Here is an 18,256-nt window from a genome sequence, read left to right as displayed (position 1 = left end):
GTCGGTTAAGCGTCCGACTTCGGCTCAGGTCATGGTCTCATGGTCCGTGAGTTCGAGCCCCGCGTCGGGCTCTGTGCTGACTGCTCAGAGCCTGGAGCCTGTTTCGGATTCTGTGTCTCCCTCTCTCTCTGACCCTCCCCCATTCATGCTCTGTCTCTCTCTGTCTCAAAAATAAATAAACGTTAAAATTAAAAAAAAAAAATGCTGTAGCTTTCTGAAACAGTGGGTCTCCAAACTTTTGTTTGCGTCGTACTTTTGATCACCGGACTTTTTTCTTTTCTTCTGTCTTTTCTTTCTTCTTCTTTTTTTTCTTTTTTTTAAACACAGTTAGGAGAGTTACATGCTTGAGATGGGTATTACCCTGGTTATTTATTGTTCACATGGGAATCGATCTTAGCATCAAAACTAGTGGGATGCCAGGCATTATGTGCCTCCTGATGTGATGCAATATGAAATTCACAGCCTTGCCTACAAAATAATCTTGTCAAAAATGCTAAACTGAAATTTATCAAGCTTTTAGCTCTAATTTACAGCTTTTAGAAAATACAGGATAAAGGAAAAAGAGTTAAAAAATACCTGTATGCTCACTTCCCATAGTCTATCACTGTAATACTGTCTTTCCCTGTACCCCCAAGTCCCTCCACCTTATACTGTCTTCACTGTACTTGCCTGGCAAAAGCCTGCTTTGGTTAAATCCTTCCATGCTCTGGGCCAACTACAAGCCTATGTCTAAGCACCTGCTTATGGCTAGTAGAAAGCACACAACCAGACCAACTGCTTTTGTTTTGAATCTCTGACCACAAACCTCAAGTGAGCCCTTGGGACTCCTTGGCAATTCCACTCTCCTCAAACCTCCAAAACCACTTTCCTCTGCCTTACTGTCAGCTGATTTTTACTGAGAAGATAAAAGCAGTCATTAGAGAACTTCCTCATCTTCCCACCACAAAATCTATTCTCCCTACATCTTTGCCACAAGTTCAGCTTGCCTTTTTTCAAGGGTGAATAAACTTACCTTGTTCCTATCGAGGGACAGGTCCTTTCTTCTGTGTATGGGACCCAGCCTCTCTCAGCATTTAAGTATTTTGCTCCTGTACTTTTCCCTCCTTCTCACGTGTCAAATGTCCCCATAAATTGGATGAGCATCAAGAAGGCTATAATCTCTCTCATCCCTCAATCCTGCTGTGTTCCACATTACAGCAAAATATCAGGAAAGCTTTGTTTAAATCCTATGTATCAACTTATTAACCTCTCATTTTTCCCACCGCTACCCCAAAACAAAGAGAATAACAAAGTGAACATCTATGTCCCCACTTCTCAGCTTCAGAAGTAAAATATTATAAATACATTTAGAGTTCTTTTATATCTCTCCTGGATCCCATTCTCTTCCCTTGTCCCCTAGCTCAGAGATAGTTAATATGGCACCCTTGAAAACTAGACCACCTAGGTCCCCTGCTGCAAAAGCATTGTGATGACAGTCCAAGATGATCCTGTCTGAATTTTTCACTGTATTTGCTTCTCCCGGCTGCTCCCAGCAATGACTAAGCACAGTGAAATACAGGTTCAGGCTCATTTGTGTGTGATGCAGGACTTCTCTGGTAGATGACTCTGACTTAAGGGCTCCCCATTGGCCTGGCCACAACTTTCTTTTTTTTTTATTATCTTTTTTTTTCTTTTTGTTCTTTTTTAACTTGTTTTATTTTTTATTTTTATTTTTTTAATTTACATCCAAATTAGTTAGCATATAGTGCAACAATGATTTCAGGAGTAGGTTCCTTAGTGTCCCTTACCCATTTAGCCCATCCCCCCCTCCCACAACCCCTCCCATAACCCTCAATTTGTTTTCCATATTTATGAGTCTCTTCTGTTTTGTCCCCCTCCCTATTTTTATATTATTTTTGTTTCCCTTCCCTTATGTTCATCTGTTTTGTCTCTTAAAGTCCTCATATGAGTGAAGTCATATGATTTTTGTCTTTCTCTGACTGACTACTTTCACTTAGCTTAATACACTCCAGTTCCATCCACATAGTTGCAAATGGCAAGATTTCACTCTTTTTTATTGCCAAGTAATACTCCATTCTATATGTATACCACATCTTCTTTATCCATTCATCCATCGATGGACATTTGGGCTCTTTCCATACTTTGGCTATTGTTGATAGTGTTGCTATAAACATGGTGGTGCATGTGTCCCTTCTTAACAGCACACCTGTATCCCTTGGATAAATACCTAGTAGTGCAATTGCTGGGTCGTAGGGTAGTTCTATTTTAGTTTTTTGAGGAACCTCCATACTGTTTTCCAGAGTGGCTGCACCAGCTTGCATTCCCACCAGCAATGCAAAAGAGATCCTCTTTCTCTGCATCTTCATCAACATCTGTTGTTGTCTGAGTTGTTAATGTTAGCCATTCTGACAGGTGTAAGGTGGTGTCTCATTGTGGTTTTGATTTGTATATCCCTGATGCTGAGTGATGTTGAGCATTTTTTCATGTGTTGGTTGGCCATCTGGATGTCTTCTCTGGAGAAGTGTCTATTCATGTCTTTTGCCTATTTCTTTACTGGATTATTTGTTTTTTGGGTGTTGAGTTTGATAAGCTCTTTGTAGATTTTGGATACTAACCCTTTATCTGATATGTCATTTGCAAATATCTTCCCCCATTCTGTTGGTTGCCTTTTAGTTTTGCTGATTGTTTCCTTCACTGTGCAGAATCTTTTTATTTAGTGATGTCCCAGTAGTTCATTTTTGCTTTTGTTTCCCTTGCCTCCAGAGACATGGTGAGTAAGAATTTGCTGAGGTGAAGATCAAAGAGGTTTTTGCCTGCTTTCTCCTCGAGGATTTTGGTGGCTTCCTGTCTTATATTTAGGTCTTTCATCCATTTTGAGTTTATTTTTGTGTATGGTGTAAGAAAGTGGTCCAGGTTTATTCTTCTGCATGTCATTGTCCAGTTTTCCCAGCACCACTTGCTGAAGAGACTGTCTTTATTCCATTGGATATTCTTTCCTGCTTTGTTGAAGATTAGTTGGCCATACGTTTGTGGGTCCATTTCTGAGTTCTCTATTCTGTTCCATTGATCTGAGTGTCAGTACCATACTGTCTTGATGATTACAACTTTGTAGTATAGCTTGAAGTCCAGGATTGTGATGCCTCCTGCTTTGGTTTTCTTTTTCAAGATTGCTTTGGCTATTTGGGGTCTTTTTCTGGTTCCATATAGATTATTTGTTCTAGCTCTGTGAAGGATGCTGGTGTTATTTTAATAGGGATTGCATTGAATATGTAGATTGCTTTGGGTAATATTGACATTTTAATAATATTTGTTCTTCCTATCCAGGAGCATGGAATCTTTTTCCATTTTTTTGTGTCTTCTTCAATTTTTTTCACAAGCTTTCTACAGTTTTCAGGGTGTACATTTTTCACCTCTTTGGTTAGATTTATTCCTGGTATTTTATGGGTTTTGGTGCAATGTTAATGAGATTGATTCCTTGATTTCTCTTTCTGTTGCTTCACTGTTGGTGTATAGGAATGCAACCGATTTCTGTGTGTTGATTTTATATCCTGCAACTTTGCTGAATTCATGAATCAATTCTAGCAGTTTTTTCGTGGAATCTTTTGGGTTTTCCATTTAGAGTATCATGTCATCTGCAAAGAGTGAAAGTTTGACCTCCTCCTGGCCAATTTGGATGCCTTTTATTTGTTTGTGTTGTCTGATTGCTGAGGTTAAGACTTCCAATACTATGTTGAATAACAGTGGCAAGAGTGGACATCCCTGTCTTGTTCCTGACCTTAGGGGGAAAGCTCTGTTTTTCCCCATTGAGGATGATATCAGCATTGGGGCATTCATAAATGGCTTTTATGATCTTCTATTCCTACTTTCTTGAGGCTTTTTATCAAGAAAGGATGCTGTATTTTGTCAAGTGCTTTCTCTGCATCTATTGAGAGGATCATACGATTCTTGTCCTTTCTTGTATTGATGTGATGAATCACGTTAATTGTTTTGCAGATATTGAACCAGCCCTGCATCCCAGGTATAAATCCCGCTTGGTCGTGGTGAATAATTTTTTTAAATGTATTATTGGATCCGGTTGGCTAATATCTTGTTGAGGATTTTTGCATCCATGTTCATCAGGGAAATTAGACTATAGTTCTCCTTTTTAGTGGGGTCTCTATCTGGTTTTGGAATCAAGGTAATGCTGGCTTCATTGAAAGAGTTTGTAAGTTTTCCCTCTATCTATTTTTTGGAACAGCTTCAAGAGAATAGGTGTTAACTCTTCCTTAAATGTTTGGTAGAATTCCTCTGGAAAGCCATCTGGCCCTGCACTCTTGTTTTTTGGCAGATTTTTGATTACTAATTCGATTTCCTTACTGGTTATGGGTCTGTTCAAATTTTCTATTTCTTCCTGTTTCAGTTTTGGTAGTGTATATGTTTCTAGGAATTTGTCCATTTCTTCCAGATTGCCCATTTTATTGGCATATAATTGCTCATAATATTCTCTTATTATTGTTTTTATTTCTGCTGTGTTGGTTGTGATCTCTCCTCTTTCATTCTTGATTTTGTGTATTTGGGTCCTTTCCTTTTTCTTTTTGATCAAACTGGCTAGTGGTTTATCAATTTTGTTAATTCTTTCAAAGAACCAGCTTCTGGTTTCATTGATCTGTTCTACTGTTGTTTTATTTTTTTTGTTTGTTTGTTTGTTTCAATAGCATTATTTTCTGCTCTAATCTTTACTATTTCCTGTCTTCTGCTGGTTTTGGGTTTTATTTGCTATTCTTTTTCCAGCTCCTTAAGGCGTAAGGTTAGTTTGTGTATCTGAGATCTTTCTTCCTTCTTTCAGAAGGCCTGGATTGCTATATACTTTCCTCTGATGACTGCCTTTGCTATGTCCCAGAGGTTTTGGGTTGTGGTGTTATCATTTTCATTGACTTCCATATACTTTTTAATTTCCTCTTTAACTTCTTGGTTAGCCCATTTATTCTTTAGTAGGATGTACTTCAGTCTCCAAGTATTTGTTACCTTTCCAAATTTTTTCTTGTGGTTGATTTCGAGTTTCATAGCGTTGTGGTCTGAAAATATGCACAGTATGATCTCGATCTTTTTGTACTTACTTAGGGCTGATTTGTGTCCCAGTATATGGTTTATTCTGGGGAACATTCCATGTGCACTGGAGAAGAATGTATATTCTGCTGCTTTAGGATGAAATGTTCTGAATATATCTGTTAAGTCCAACTGGTCCAGTGTGTCATTCAAAACCATTGTTTTCTTGTTGATTTTTTGATTAGATGATCTGTGCATTGCTGTGAGTGGGGTTTTGAAGTCTCCTACTATTATGGTATTACTATTGATGAGTTTCTTATGTTTCTGATTAATTGATTTATATATTTGGGTGCTCCACATTTGGTGCATAAATGTTTACAACTGTTAGGTATTTTTGGTGGATAGACCCCTTGATTATGATATAATGCCCTTCTGCATCTCTTGATAAAGTCTTTATTTTAAAGTCTAGATCATCTGATATAAGTATGGCTACTCCAACTTTCTTTTGTTGACCATTAGCATGATAGATGGTTCTCCATGCGTTTATTTTCAATCTGAAGGTGGTCAGGTCTAAAGTGGGTCTCTTGTAAACACCATATAGATGGATCTTGTTTTCTTATCCATTCTGTTACCCTATGTCTTTTGATTGGAGCATTGAGTCCATTAATGTTTAGAGTGAGTACTGAAAGATATGAATTTATTGCCATTATGATGCTTGTAGAGTTGGAGTTTCTGGTGGTGTTCTCTGGTCCTTTCTAATCTTTGTTGTTTTTGTTTTATATATATATATATATATATATATATATATATATATATATATATAATTTTTTTTTCATTTTTTCTCCCCTCAGAGATTCCCCTTAAAATTTCTTGCAGGGCAGGTTTAGTGGTCACAAACTCCTTTAATTTTTGTTTGTCTGGGAAACTTTTAATCTTCCCTGCTTTTTGAATTACAGCCTTGCTGGATAAAGAACTTTTGGCTGCATATTTTTCTGATTCAGCACATTAAATATATCCTGCCACTCCTTTCTGGCCTTCCAGGTTTCTGTGGATAGGTCTACTGCAAACCTGATCTGTCTTACCTTGTAGTTTAGGGACTTTTTTTCCCTTGCTGCTTTCATGATTCTCTCCTTGCTTGAGCATTTTGTGAATTTGACTATGATATGCCTTGTTGATGGTTGGTTTTTGTTGAATCTAATGGGGGTTCTCTGTGGGGGTCCAAAATTCCTGGATTTTGGATGTCTGTGTCTTTCCCCAGGTTAGGAAAGTTTTCTGCTATGATTTGCTCACATAACCCTTCTACCCCTATTTCTCTCTCTTCCTCTTCTGGGACCCCTATGATTCTGATGTTGTTCCTTTTTAATGAGTCAGTGATTCCTCTAATTCTTAAATCATGGTCTCTTGCCTTCATCTCCCTCTTTTTTTCTGCTTCATTATTCTCTATAAGTTTGTCCTTTATATCACTGATTCTCTGTTCTGCCTCACCCATCCTTGCTGCTGCTGCATCCATCCGTGATTGCAGCTCCGTTGTAGCATTTTTAATTTCATTCTATTTTTTACCTCTTTTATCTCTGCAGAAAGGAATTCTAATCTATTTTCAACTCCAGCTAGTATTCTTATTATCGTGATTCTAAATTCTGGTTCAGACATTTTGCTTGTGTCTGTGTTGGTTAAACCCCTGGCTGTCGTTTCTTTGTGCTATTTCTTTTGGGGTGAATTCCTTCGTTTTGTCATTTTGAAGGGAGAAAAGGAATTAATGAGGTAGAAAAATTGAAATTAAAACAATATTAAAATTAAAAAATTGAACACAAACACACACACACAAAATCTAATAAATGATGCTAGATCCTAGGTGTGTTTTGGTCTGGGTGTTGAAAGTGGTTTGACAGATTAGAGAAAAAAGGGGGGGAGGGGAGGAAATCGTTTGAAAATTTGAAAAAATGAATACACTGAAGTAGACTAAAATAAGATGATGGGAGTAGGAAAAAAATGAATACACTGAAGTAGACTAAAATGAGATGATGGGAGTAGGAAAAAAATAAAGACATTTTTAATAAAAATTAAAAATAAAAATGAATTTTTTTCTCTTTCTCTATTCAAGAAAAAGAAAAAAAAGAGAAAAAAGAAAAAAATTAGTCGTTGGAAAATTTGAAAAAGTGAATACACTCTAGTAGACTAAAATAAAATGATGGAAGTAAAATAGAATTTGAAAAAAATTACACAAAAGCAAGAAATATAGTAAAAACATTAAAGAAAAATATTTTTAATAGAAATTGAAACTAAAAATGAAGTTTTTCACTTTCTGGGTTCAAGAAAAAGAAAAGAAACCAAAAAGAAAAAGAAAAAAGAAAAAGAAAAAAGAAAACAAGGAAATTATTTGAAAATTTGAAACGGTGAATACACTGAAGTAGACTAAAATAGAATGATGGAAGTGAGAATTTGAAAAAATTTAAACAAAAATAAAAAGTATAGTAAACAAATTAAAGAAAAAATATTTTTAATAAAAATTGAAAATAAAGATGAATTTTTCTCTTTCTGTATTCAAGAAAAAAAATAGTGTAAAAGAAAAAAAAAAGAAAGAAAGAAAATTGAATAGCTGGACCTGCTAACAAATTGAAATGTGACTGAAATTACTTCGTTTTCCCCTAGAAGTCAGACTGTGTAGCGCTTTATAGTCCATAAATTAAGCAGGCGGTGAGACTTGTGTTCTTGAAGAGGGAGGTTGGCCCAGTTGGGCGGGGCTCAGTGTAACGGCTCCTTTCTCCACTAGACGGCGCTGCTAGCCTACTGGCATGGATTGTTGCAGAGCTCGTAGGTGCGTATGCGCATGCGTGGGAGTGGTAAAAATGGCTTCACCCATCTACACAGTCTGTTCTCCCGGATCAGCAATCGCGCACCCGTCCTCTGTCTTCAGCTTTCGTCCACTCCCTGTTTCCTCACTGTCCGTGACCAAGCCCCAGGCAGTACCTCTCTCCCGAGTTTTGTCTCAGATGTGGCTGTTTTCCCCGGCCCCTTACTTCTGAAGGACTGGGGCTTTGACCTGTTCCCGCCCCTCTGCAGGAGGGCTCACCGAGCAATGGCCGAATGTACCCAGGAACGCCCGCTGGAACCTGCTGCTGCCGGAGCCCCGAGACTGCGGCCAGGTGTCAGCCCGCCCCAGCAAAAGTCCGTGAGACAGTGTAGCAGCAGCATTTCAGGGGTTATGGGCACCAGGCTTCACCCTCAACGACCTTGTTTCAGCACCAGCGAATGTGGCCGCCTTCTGGGGTCTGCTGCGACCAGGGGGCCTCAACAGTCTCTGCCTTCCAGCAATGGAACCGCTTTTCCCGGTGTGGCCTGAGAACCTCCCGGACCCCGCTATGTTCCTGGGGATTCGCCCTTCCCACCAGAGCACCGCCAGGTATGAGCTGCGGAGTTGCAGCCTTTACGCTCCCCTGGTTTACAGTCTTAATGGAATTTAAACCCTCTCCTTTCTCCTTTCTCCCTTTTCAGTTTAGTCCCCACGGCTGTTTCCAATTTTCCACCTTCTCTCCAGCTGCTTTTGGGGAGGGGTGCTTTTCCCGTATTCTTCCCTGTCCCAGTTCTGTCCTCTCTCTGCCTGCAAAGGCGGCTTCCTGCCTGCCGCGGCTTCTCTCTCCCCAGGTTCACCTCTCCGCACCACATACCTGCTGAATTCTGTGGTTCAGGTTGTGCAGATTGATGTGTTAATCCTCCAATCAGTTTTCTAGGTGTGTAGGATGGTTTAGTGTTGGTCTGGCTGTATTTCATGGACGCGAGACGCACAAAAAACTACCATGCTGTTCTGCCATCTTGGCTCCTGGCCACAACTTTCTTAAATGCTACTGCAGTCTGAGCTCTTCCCACCCAGTCCTTCCCTGTCTCCTTTTACGGGGGTCAACCCTGCCTCCTGGTGTGAAGTTTTCCTGCCTACTCCTGTTCCTTCCCCTTTATCCTTCACAGCCATTTCCCCTAAAGCATTTCTTGCCATATAATCCCTATTTGATGTCTACCTCTTGGGTGGGTGGGGAGACGGTGGGTGGGTGAGAACCAAAGTAAATACAGACACTGCCCTGATTTTAGTATTCATTATTGTTTATGTCTGTCTGTCTTTTATATTTTATATTATATATTCGTATACTTTTTATATTTTTTCAAAATTTTTAATGTTTATTTGTTTTTGAGAGAGAGAGGGAGAAAGAGAGAGAGAAAGTGTGAGTGGGGGAGAGGCAGAGGGAGAGGGAGACCCGGAATCCGAAGCAGGCTCCAGGCTCTGAGTTGTCAGCACAAAGTCCGACGCGGTGCTCAAACTCATGAACTGGAGATCTGACCGAAGTCAGACGCTTAACCAACTGAGCCACCCCGGTGCTCCTTTATGTTTTTAAACTTTGTGCATTGTTTTTTGTAACTTGCCCTTTTTGCACAGTGATATTTGTTTAGAATTTATCTATGTTGACATGTCACTCACAATTAATTTTTACTGCTATATTAATACCCTATATAAGTATACTATAATTCATTCATCCATTCTCCACAACTATGTTTTTCCAACTTTTTCTTGTTGTAAGTTGCAGTGAACACTATCTTCTGTGTCTCCATTGTACATTCCTGTAAGAGTTTCTTTGGGATATACAGGAGTTAAATGCTGAGTCATAGTGTATGCACATCTTTAACTTGACAACATATTGTCAAATTCTCTCTAAAGTGGTGGTTCCAAATTTTCACTACATTCTTCTCATCTCTTGATAATGTCAGATTTTTGGTTTTTGCTAATATGATGGGTGAAAAATTATCTTAGTATGGTTTTAATATGCATTTCCCTGATTACTAATGAGGGAGAGTATTTCATTATATGTTTACTGGCTTTTTAGGTGTCTTCTTTGAAATACCTATTTAAAGCTTTTCTCCATTTTTTTTTTTTTACTATGTTGGTTTTCTTATTACATTGGTATTCTTAATATATTCAGTATATTATTAGTTATATTCATTGCAAATGAATTGTTCCAGGCTGTGACATGTCTTTTCACTTTGTTTATGGAATCTCTTGGATAATAGAAGTTTAAAACTTTAAAGTAGACAAGCATTTTAATCTTTTCCTTTATGGTTCTCTCTCTCTCTCTCACTCCCCCCTCCCAGACATTCCCACCCCCTCCACACACACCTCTTTCCTTCTGTCTGTCTTCCTCTGTCCTGTTTCTTTCTTTTGATGTGCTTAGTTTCAGAAATTTTACTGTATCTTAAGATCATAATTATATTCTCATAATTTATTCTAAAAGAGTTAAAGTTCCTCTTTCACATTTAGGATTTCAGTGCATCTGTAATTGATTTTTGTGTATAGTTAGGTAATAATCCAATTCATTTAGTCTCTTTTCTACACAGCATTTGGAGTGATTTGCTTTTTTAAACAGAGCTACAAATAGTGATTCTCCTGCTCAGAACTTTCTGACGACTTCCTATCGCACTTTGAATACACCCCAGTGTCTTACTTTGTCCTATAAGGTCTCACATGGACTGACCCTTGCCGACTTTCTGACCTCTTCTTCTGTCACCCTTTATTCTAGTCAAACCTTACTGGTCTATTAGCTATTCTTCATACATACTAAAGTCATGTCTACCTCAGAGCTTTTGTAGTACTATTTCGTCTGCATGGAATGGTCTTTTTCCTCTGGATATTTGCATGAATCTCTTCTTCAGTTAATTTAGATCCTTACTCAGATATTAATTTATCAGAGAGGACTTCCCTGACCACTCTATATAAATTCCTATCCCCTCCCTACTTCCTCTTACCTTGTTTCATTTTGATTTTTCTTCATAGTACTTCCAACTCTCTGACCTATATCTTGTCTAGTTATTTATTGTTTTCTCAATCAAAATATTAACTCCTTGAGGGAGGAGTTAATATTTTGGGAAGGTGCTTTCTATATCTATACTGATGCATTGCTAGTACCGAGGGAAGTACCTGGAACATAGTAGGGGCTCAGCAAATGTTTGCTGAATGAATGAATGAATGAATGAGTGAATGATGTCTCTTAGGACTTACAAAAATATCTACAATTTATTTCTTCGGATTTGTTTGCTTTTTGGCTCTCTGTTACAATTTGAGTAGAGTAATTTCGTTTCCTGTATATATTCATAGCAAAATTCCCACCTGTTTTAATAAACACACATTTTTCCTTTAGTCATGATTAGATGATAACTATTATCTCTCTATTCGCAGCGAGTTTTATCTTGAAGTTCAATCTGTGGCATTGCATCACAATCCCTTTAATTGAACATTTTATTTTATATTAAAGCACTTGGGCTAGAAAAAAATAAAAGTTACTCAATGGTCAAATTTGGTGGTACACATGAGTTGGCTATCTAGAATGTGAGCTAAAGGAAAATATTCTCAGTGGTGAAGTCCCATTTCTGAGAGTGTTAAGACCATACAACTGAAAAATGAATGCTTTATAAGCCAAAACCACACTGCAGGTAAGCAGTGAGAGCATATTCAGTTTTGGCTTTAATTTAGTTGTCTGAGGCCAATGATCTTGGTTGATAGAAGGGAAATCTCCAGGTGGTCCCTTTGATTTATAGAATTCATGCCCTCAGCATTGGCTGTCTTTGTAATCATTTTGTAGTTGGCCTGCAGATTTACTCTCACTATGACTGAAATGTGCAAAGAAAATGTAATTTGGTTCCTAAACGCTTTACTTCCTAAAACAGATCGAATCATCATCATGAGCCCTACAGTGTTGCAGAGAAAGTCTTCAACTTGCCATAAATGATTTCTCAGTGTTTCATTGGATGTTGTGTGTAGAGTAGTGGCCCTGTGTCTGGAGCATGAATTATTTTAATTATGGATTTAAAAAAATATTTGCTATTAATTCATTTCTATAAATGATTGAAAAGGCTATTGCTTGTAGATAAATGTTCAGATTTCTTCCCTCTGAGTGGATGTCTCTACCGTGGTTTTGCCTGTTAAATTTTTGTGTTGCTCCCCGGGTCCCTGCTCACCTGTGCTGTAATGGTGTCCCTTGTTTATCTGGCCACTGTGTCCACCTGGAGCATCTGCTGTTGGTCTCTTCCCTCACTCAGCGGCCCCTCCCTGTTGAACAGTCCCATCAACCTCTCTGGTGGCGATGTCATTTGTTCTTGGTATAACAACTCTAGGAAATTTCCTGGTCTCATTCTCAAATGCTTTGCTCAGTAACCTAGACGTATGCAGGGACATCTGAGTCTTTTCCACACTATGTGGAAGCCAAGCACAGCTCAAGGGCATTAACTCACACTTCAAGGTTAACTATGCTGTACAACCACTGCAGTCTATTGGGGCTGCCTCCTGAAGGGTGGGGAGGGCATCTGAAGATGCAGTTTCTTTTCTAAAGTGACAAATGTAGATGGGAAAAATAATCTCCATGCTTTTGATTTTCCCTTTCGGGATCGTTCTGGGTTGCTGACTCAGGCTGGAGGAAAGTTGAGGAACTTCTGACATGTATATGACTGTTTTTCTCCTTCTCCATCTCTTTCTTCCCCTTTCCACACTCCACTTGGCCTTCTTTTCCTCTTCCTCTCTGACTTTCTTATATCATAGCCTCTGCTTCCTTCAGGTGGGATTGCCCTCCATTTGCCTTTGGGCCACAGTGTTAGATAGAAATCCGAAAGAAAAGTCAGATTTCTGATTATAGGAGATCCAAAAATCTTATTATGTTACATTTGAAAGCAATAGTATTACAAATATTTCATTATATTTTATTAAAATACCATGCTAAGTGTCTTGAGGATTTAGAGTCCACTCTATATGAAGTGGGGCTAATAAGATTGCATCAAAGGGCTGTGGTGAGAATGCAAATAAAAAGAACAGTGGACAGAGCCTAGGAGAAGACCTGGCTCATAGACATTGGCTCAGAACTGGCTCCCTGCTTCCCTTTCCCTAGGAGAGTAATGGAATGTCTCCCCCCGCCCCCCCCCCCCCACCCAGCCCCCTCCCAAAGCATGACTTAGTTTAATTATAGATGTTTTAAAAATGTTTGTTATTAATTCCTTTCTATAAATGATTAAAAAGGCTGCCTCTCTTCTCTGTGCACTTAGTTAAAAGCTTTTCATCCTTAATGTAGACTCCTACAGAAGAAAATGTTTGAAAGAGCAATCGTGTGCAGAAGTTGCCAGGAAGCTATTACTGGTTAAGTAAAGTGATACACAGTGTTATTAAGATCCACAGGTTTATGACCATCATCTCATCAAATCGCCACAATTCTTTATCAGCTAGGAAGAAAACGCCTTCTTTTCAATATAGAAAAGGCTGAGAATGAAGTTACATGCCTTTCTCCAAATCAAGACAATTGAATATTAGAACAGAATGTGTCTTCATTGATTTATAATCTGGTGTTCTTTGCTTCCACAATCTCTTGTACTTTGTTTCTACAGGAAAAACATTGAATTTGGCCTATGTTTGAACTACATAGGAAAGTAGATCATTATAATTATTTTACAGTTTTGGGCTGGGTAATACTTATTTTGATTTTGATATTTAACAAAAGTGAAGGAAATCTGTAACTATCACAAGGAAGTGGTACTTGACATAATTTCCAGGACTTGTACTCACCCACTTCCCCAGGCACTCCATTAAAAGCATTTCTAACTTAATGTAAGCTACAGAAGAAAGTGTTAGAGGAGTCATGTACAGGAGATGCCATTAAGTTATTACTAAGGAACAGCTCCAGGAAAATTGAAAGTAGCTGCCTCCTAGAGATTGTAGTTTGGGAGAAGCAGTGAATATATTTTACCCTCTCTTAGCAGAGAACAATAAATGCTAGACACTGAGATTCCCTAAGTGATTTGATTTTTTTTTTTTTTTTTCTGCTGAGTGGGAGTAAATTGGGCTACAAGGGCAATTGTGGTGTGTGGTTAATTCTTGGGGGGAAAGACTGCTTAACTCTATGTTTGAAAGTTGGGTCAGACATTGAGATAAAGAGACAGATTCAGTATTGCTGACTTTCCTACAGCATGGAGCAGAGATTGAATTTCAATGACTAGAGTGGGTCATTCTGTTAGAATAATTCAATATTTATTTATTAGTCAATCATGTGTTCATTCCTTCAACAGATACCATGCTAAGTGCTGAGGAAATCAAATAAGACATAAGCTCTTTCTCTGAGGATAAGTTTCTGTGTGTGCCAAACATTATCTGGAAAAGGGGATTAAGGCATTGCAAGAAGACATCACTTATCTGAAGTAGCAACAGTTATGGCCTCTGATTGTATAAGATTTTTGATAAATTGAAAGGCAAATCTAGACCCGTTTGGCCAATCCAGGTATTATAGTAGGCACCCTTATGGCCCAAAAGAGAACACCTCCTGGTTGACGATGCTGAATCAGGTAAACAGAGAACAACATTAGTCATGTGACCCGAATTCACATCTCATCTGAAGTAACTTTTTGGAGCAAAGAGAGTAGAGCATGTTCTGGAGTGATCACTCCAGCAGACTTCAGGCTCATGGAGGAACTTAATATTAAAGTATTTCTCATACCAAGCCAGTAAATGATAAGAATGCTTGTTATGGCATATATTAGATGGTTACAAGTGTCCACAGAGAATACATAATATTTGTTTCATTTTTAGTCATAGTGTAAACATCCTTTTGAAGAGTTTGGGAGATTTCCTTTGGTTTTTGAGTGGGAGCTTGGTCAAAAGCCAAGTATGACACTATCACACATGAATGACACAGAATTTTACAAGGAAAATCAGAAATGCACATTATATATAAAATTTCATATTTTTAAATTTATATTCCATCTATTCATCAATTCATTCCTAAAATACTAATCAAGTGTCTCCTCAGTTCCAGACATCGTACCTACTGAAGATACAGCAGTGAACAACATAGATGGACTTTATCTTAAGAAGTGTGTAGTGTTGCTTCCTCAGCTACTGAAGGAGGCTCAGGATTGAAAAAAAAGTATGGAGCCCCTTTCTCTCAAGGTCTATCTACCGGGGCATAGTTTAGAAGTAGGGTCATAATATTCACAAAACACTGTTTCTCTTTGTCCTGCCCCAGTCTGCTTTGTGAGAACTCATAGTCATCCTCTAAGAGTTCTGGACAACCTCAAGGGTATCTTTCGTCTATTCTATACGGAATTTATAGTTTTCTCCTCTTCTCTAGCTTCCACTGACAAAAGCTTCTCTATCTGCTAGAATTAATAGTGGTGACTCTTGCCTGTCATTTTCCTCATGTCTCCAACAACTACCTACAATTCTCTCTTTTCTTCTGATCTCTCTGAGAATCTAGAAGCCATCATTAGAGAACTCCTCCATCCTTCTAAAACCAAACCACCAGACTCTTAGCAATGTTATTATGGATGGACACACCCTGTTCCTGCTTAAGGCCAACTTCTCCACTTGAACTCTGGATCCTCCCATCTCCTTCTATCTACTCAGGGACTTGTCCCTAGTAATTATTTCTTTTCTCTCCTGTAATTATGTCTCTGTCCTAGATCATTCCCAATAGCATACAAAGCGCTTAGGGCACAACATATGCTCAGTGAGGGCTCAATGAAAATGGGTATTAGTATTAATATTATCATCATTATCACTCTCTTCTTCAGGATCATCCATACTGAGCTTTGTCATAATGATAGGTATCAGGTCTTCCCTATTCAAGCCTTAAAAATTTCACTCCAGAGAGTGTTACTAGGACAAACATTTAGGCACTCGAGGTTAAGGAGAACAAAAAAAAAATAGACTTAGTATTTTCTGCCTTTATGTGAATATTCTTTATTTTTTAAATGTTCTTTATTTATTTTTGAGAGAGAGAGAGAGAGAGAGAGAGAGAGAGTGCGTGCACAAACAGGGGAGGGACAGAGAGAGAGAGGGGGAGACACAGAATCCGAAGCAGGCTCCAGGTTCTGAGCTGTCAGTGTGGAGCCTGACTCGGGGCCCAAACTCACAAACCCTGAGATCATGACCTGAGCAGAAGTCGGACATTTAACCGATTGAGCCACCCAGGTGCTCCTATGTGAATATTCTTTAAAGAAATACATAGGAAGACAGAATGAGCTGACACTTCAAGATATCTGCGCTTGCATGGTGGTTAATGGGGAGAGCCCAACAGAAAAGATGTAATTTTAAGTGTTGCCCTCATGACAATTTATTTGGAGGAATCCTAAAAACACAGAAGTAAAATAACTAAAAAAATTCAGCTTAATATACAGCATGGAAATTATAGTTAATAACACTATTGCATATTTAAGGGTTGCTAAGATCTTGAAAGTTTCATCACAAGAAAAAGCATTCTGTAACTATATATGGTGATAGATGTTAATTAGAGTTATTGTGGTGATTGTTTTGCAATATACACAAATACCAAATACTTAAGTTGTGCACCTAAAACTAATATGTTGTGTGTCAATTATACCACAATGAAAATAATTCGTAGCTGGCCATAGCAACATCTTTCTAGATATGATGCCTGAAGCAAGGCAAACAAAAGCAAAAATAAACTCTTGGGACTACATCAAAATAAAAAGCTTCTGCATAACAAAGGAACAATCAACAAAACTAAAAAACAACCTACTGAATGGGAGAAGATATTTGCAAACAACATACCTCATAAAGTGTTTATATCTAAAATATATGAAGAACTTATGTAACTCCACACACATAAAAATAAATCCAATTAAAAATGGGCAGAAGGCATGAAAAGATATTTCTTCAAAGAAGACATACAGATGGCCAACAGACATGAAAAGATGCTCAACATCACTCATCATCAGGGAAATGCAATTCAAAATTCCAATGGGATATAACCTTACATCTATTGGAATGGCTAAAATTGAACACAAAAAACAAGTGTTGAAGAACGTGTGGAGAAGAAGGAACCCTTGTGTGCTGTTGTTGGGAATGCAAACTATTGCAATCACTCTAGAAAACAGTATGGAGGCCTCAAAAAGTTAAAAATAGAACTATCCTATCATCTCGTAATTGCACTACTGGGTGTTTACCCAAAAAGCACAAAAACACTAATTCAGGAGTACCTGGGTGGCTCAGTTGGTTGAGCATCCAATTTTGGCTCAGGTTATGATCTCATGGTTCATGAGATCAAGCTCTGTATCAGTCTCTCTGCTGTTAGGTCGGAGTCTGCTTCTGATCCTCTGTTCCCCTCTCTCTCTGCCCCACCTTCACTCATTCTCTCTCTTGCTCTTTCTCAAAAATAAATAAACATTAAAAAAAAATAATAAAACACTGAGGCACCTGAGTGGCTCAGTCAGTTGAGCATACGACTTCTGCTTTGGGCTCAGGTCATGATCCCAGAGTTATGGGATCGAGCCCCACGTCAGGCTCCATGCTTAGTATGGAGCCTACTTAAGATGTTCTCTTTCTCTCCTTCTGCCCCTCTCCCCTGCTGTCATTCTCTCCATCTCTAAAAAAAACCCAAACAACAACAACAACAACAACAAAACACATTCAGAGTGATACATGCGTCCCTATGTTTAATGCAACATTATTTACAGTAGCCGAACTATGGAAGCAGCCCAAGTGTCCATCAATAGATGAATGTATAAAGAAGAGGTGGTATATGTTTACAATGGAATATTGCTCATTCGTAAAAAAGAATAAAATCTTGTGATTTTCAAAAACATGGATAGAGCTACAGAGTATAATACTAAGTAAAACAGAGAAAGAAAAATACCATATGATCTCACTCATATGTGGAATTTAAGAAATAAATGAGCAAAAGAACAAAAGAGAGAGAGAGACAAACCAAGAAAAAGACTGTTTTTTAAAAATTTATTTTATTTTTAAGTAATCTCTATATCCAGTGTGGGGCTTGCACTCACAACCCTGAGATCAAGAGTCGCATGCTTTACTGAGGGAACAAACTTGATAGTTACTAGAGTTGGGAGTGGGTGAAGGGGTGGATGACATAAATGATAGGGATTAGGAGTACACTTATCATGGGGCACCTGGGTGGCTCAGTCGGTTAAGCTCTTAACTCTTGATATCAGCTCAGGTCATGAGATCATGGTTCATGAGTTCAAACCCCACGTTGAGTTCTGCACTGACAGCATGGAGCCTGCTTGGAATTCCTCTCTCCTCCTCCCTCTCTGCCCCTCTCCTCCTCTCTCTCTCAAAATAAATAAACATTAAAAAAAAAAAAGAGAGTATCATGATGAGCACTGAGTCATGTATAGAATTGTTGAAGCACTATATTGTATACCTCAAACTAATATAACACTGTATGTTAACTACACTGGA

Source organism: Panthera uncia (assembly GCF_023721935.1).
Source record: "Panthera uncia isolate 11264 chromosome A1 unlocalized genomic scaffold, Puncia_PCG_1.0 HiC_scaffold_16, whole genome shotgun sequence".
Classification (NCBI taxonomy): Eukaryota; Metazoa; Chordata; class Mammalia; order Carnivora; family Felidae; genus Panthera; species Panthera uncia.
The sequence above is the reverse complement of the archived record's forward strand: the minus strand, read 5'-3'. Positions refer to the sequence as shown.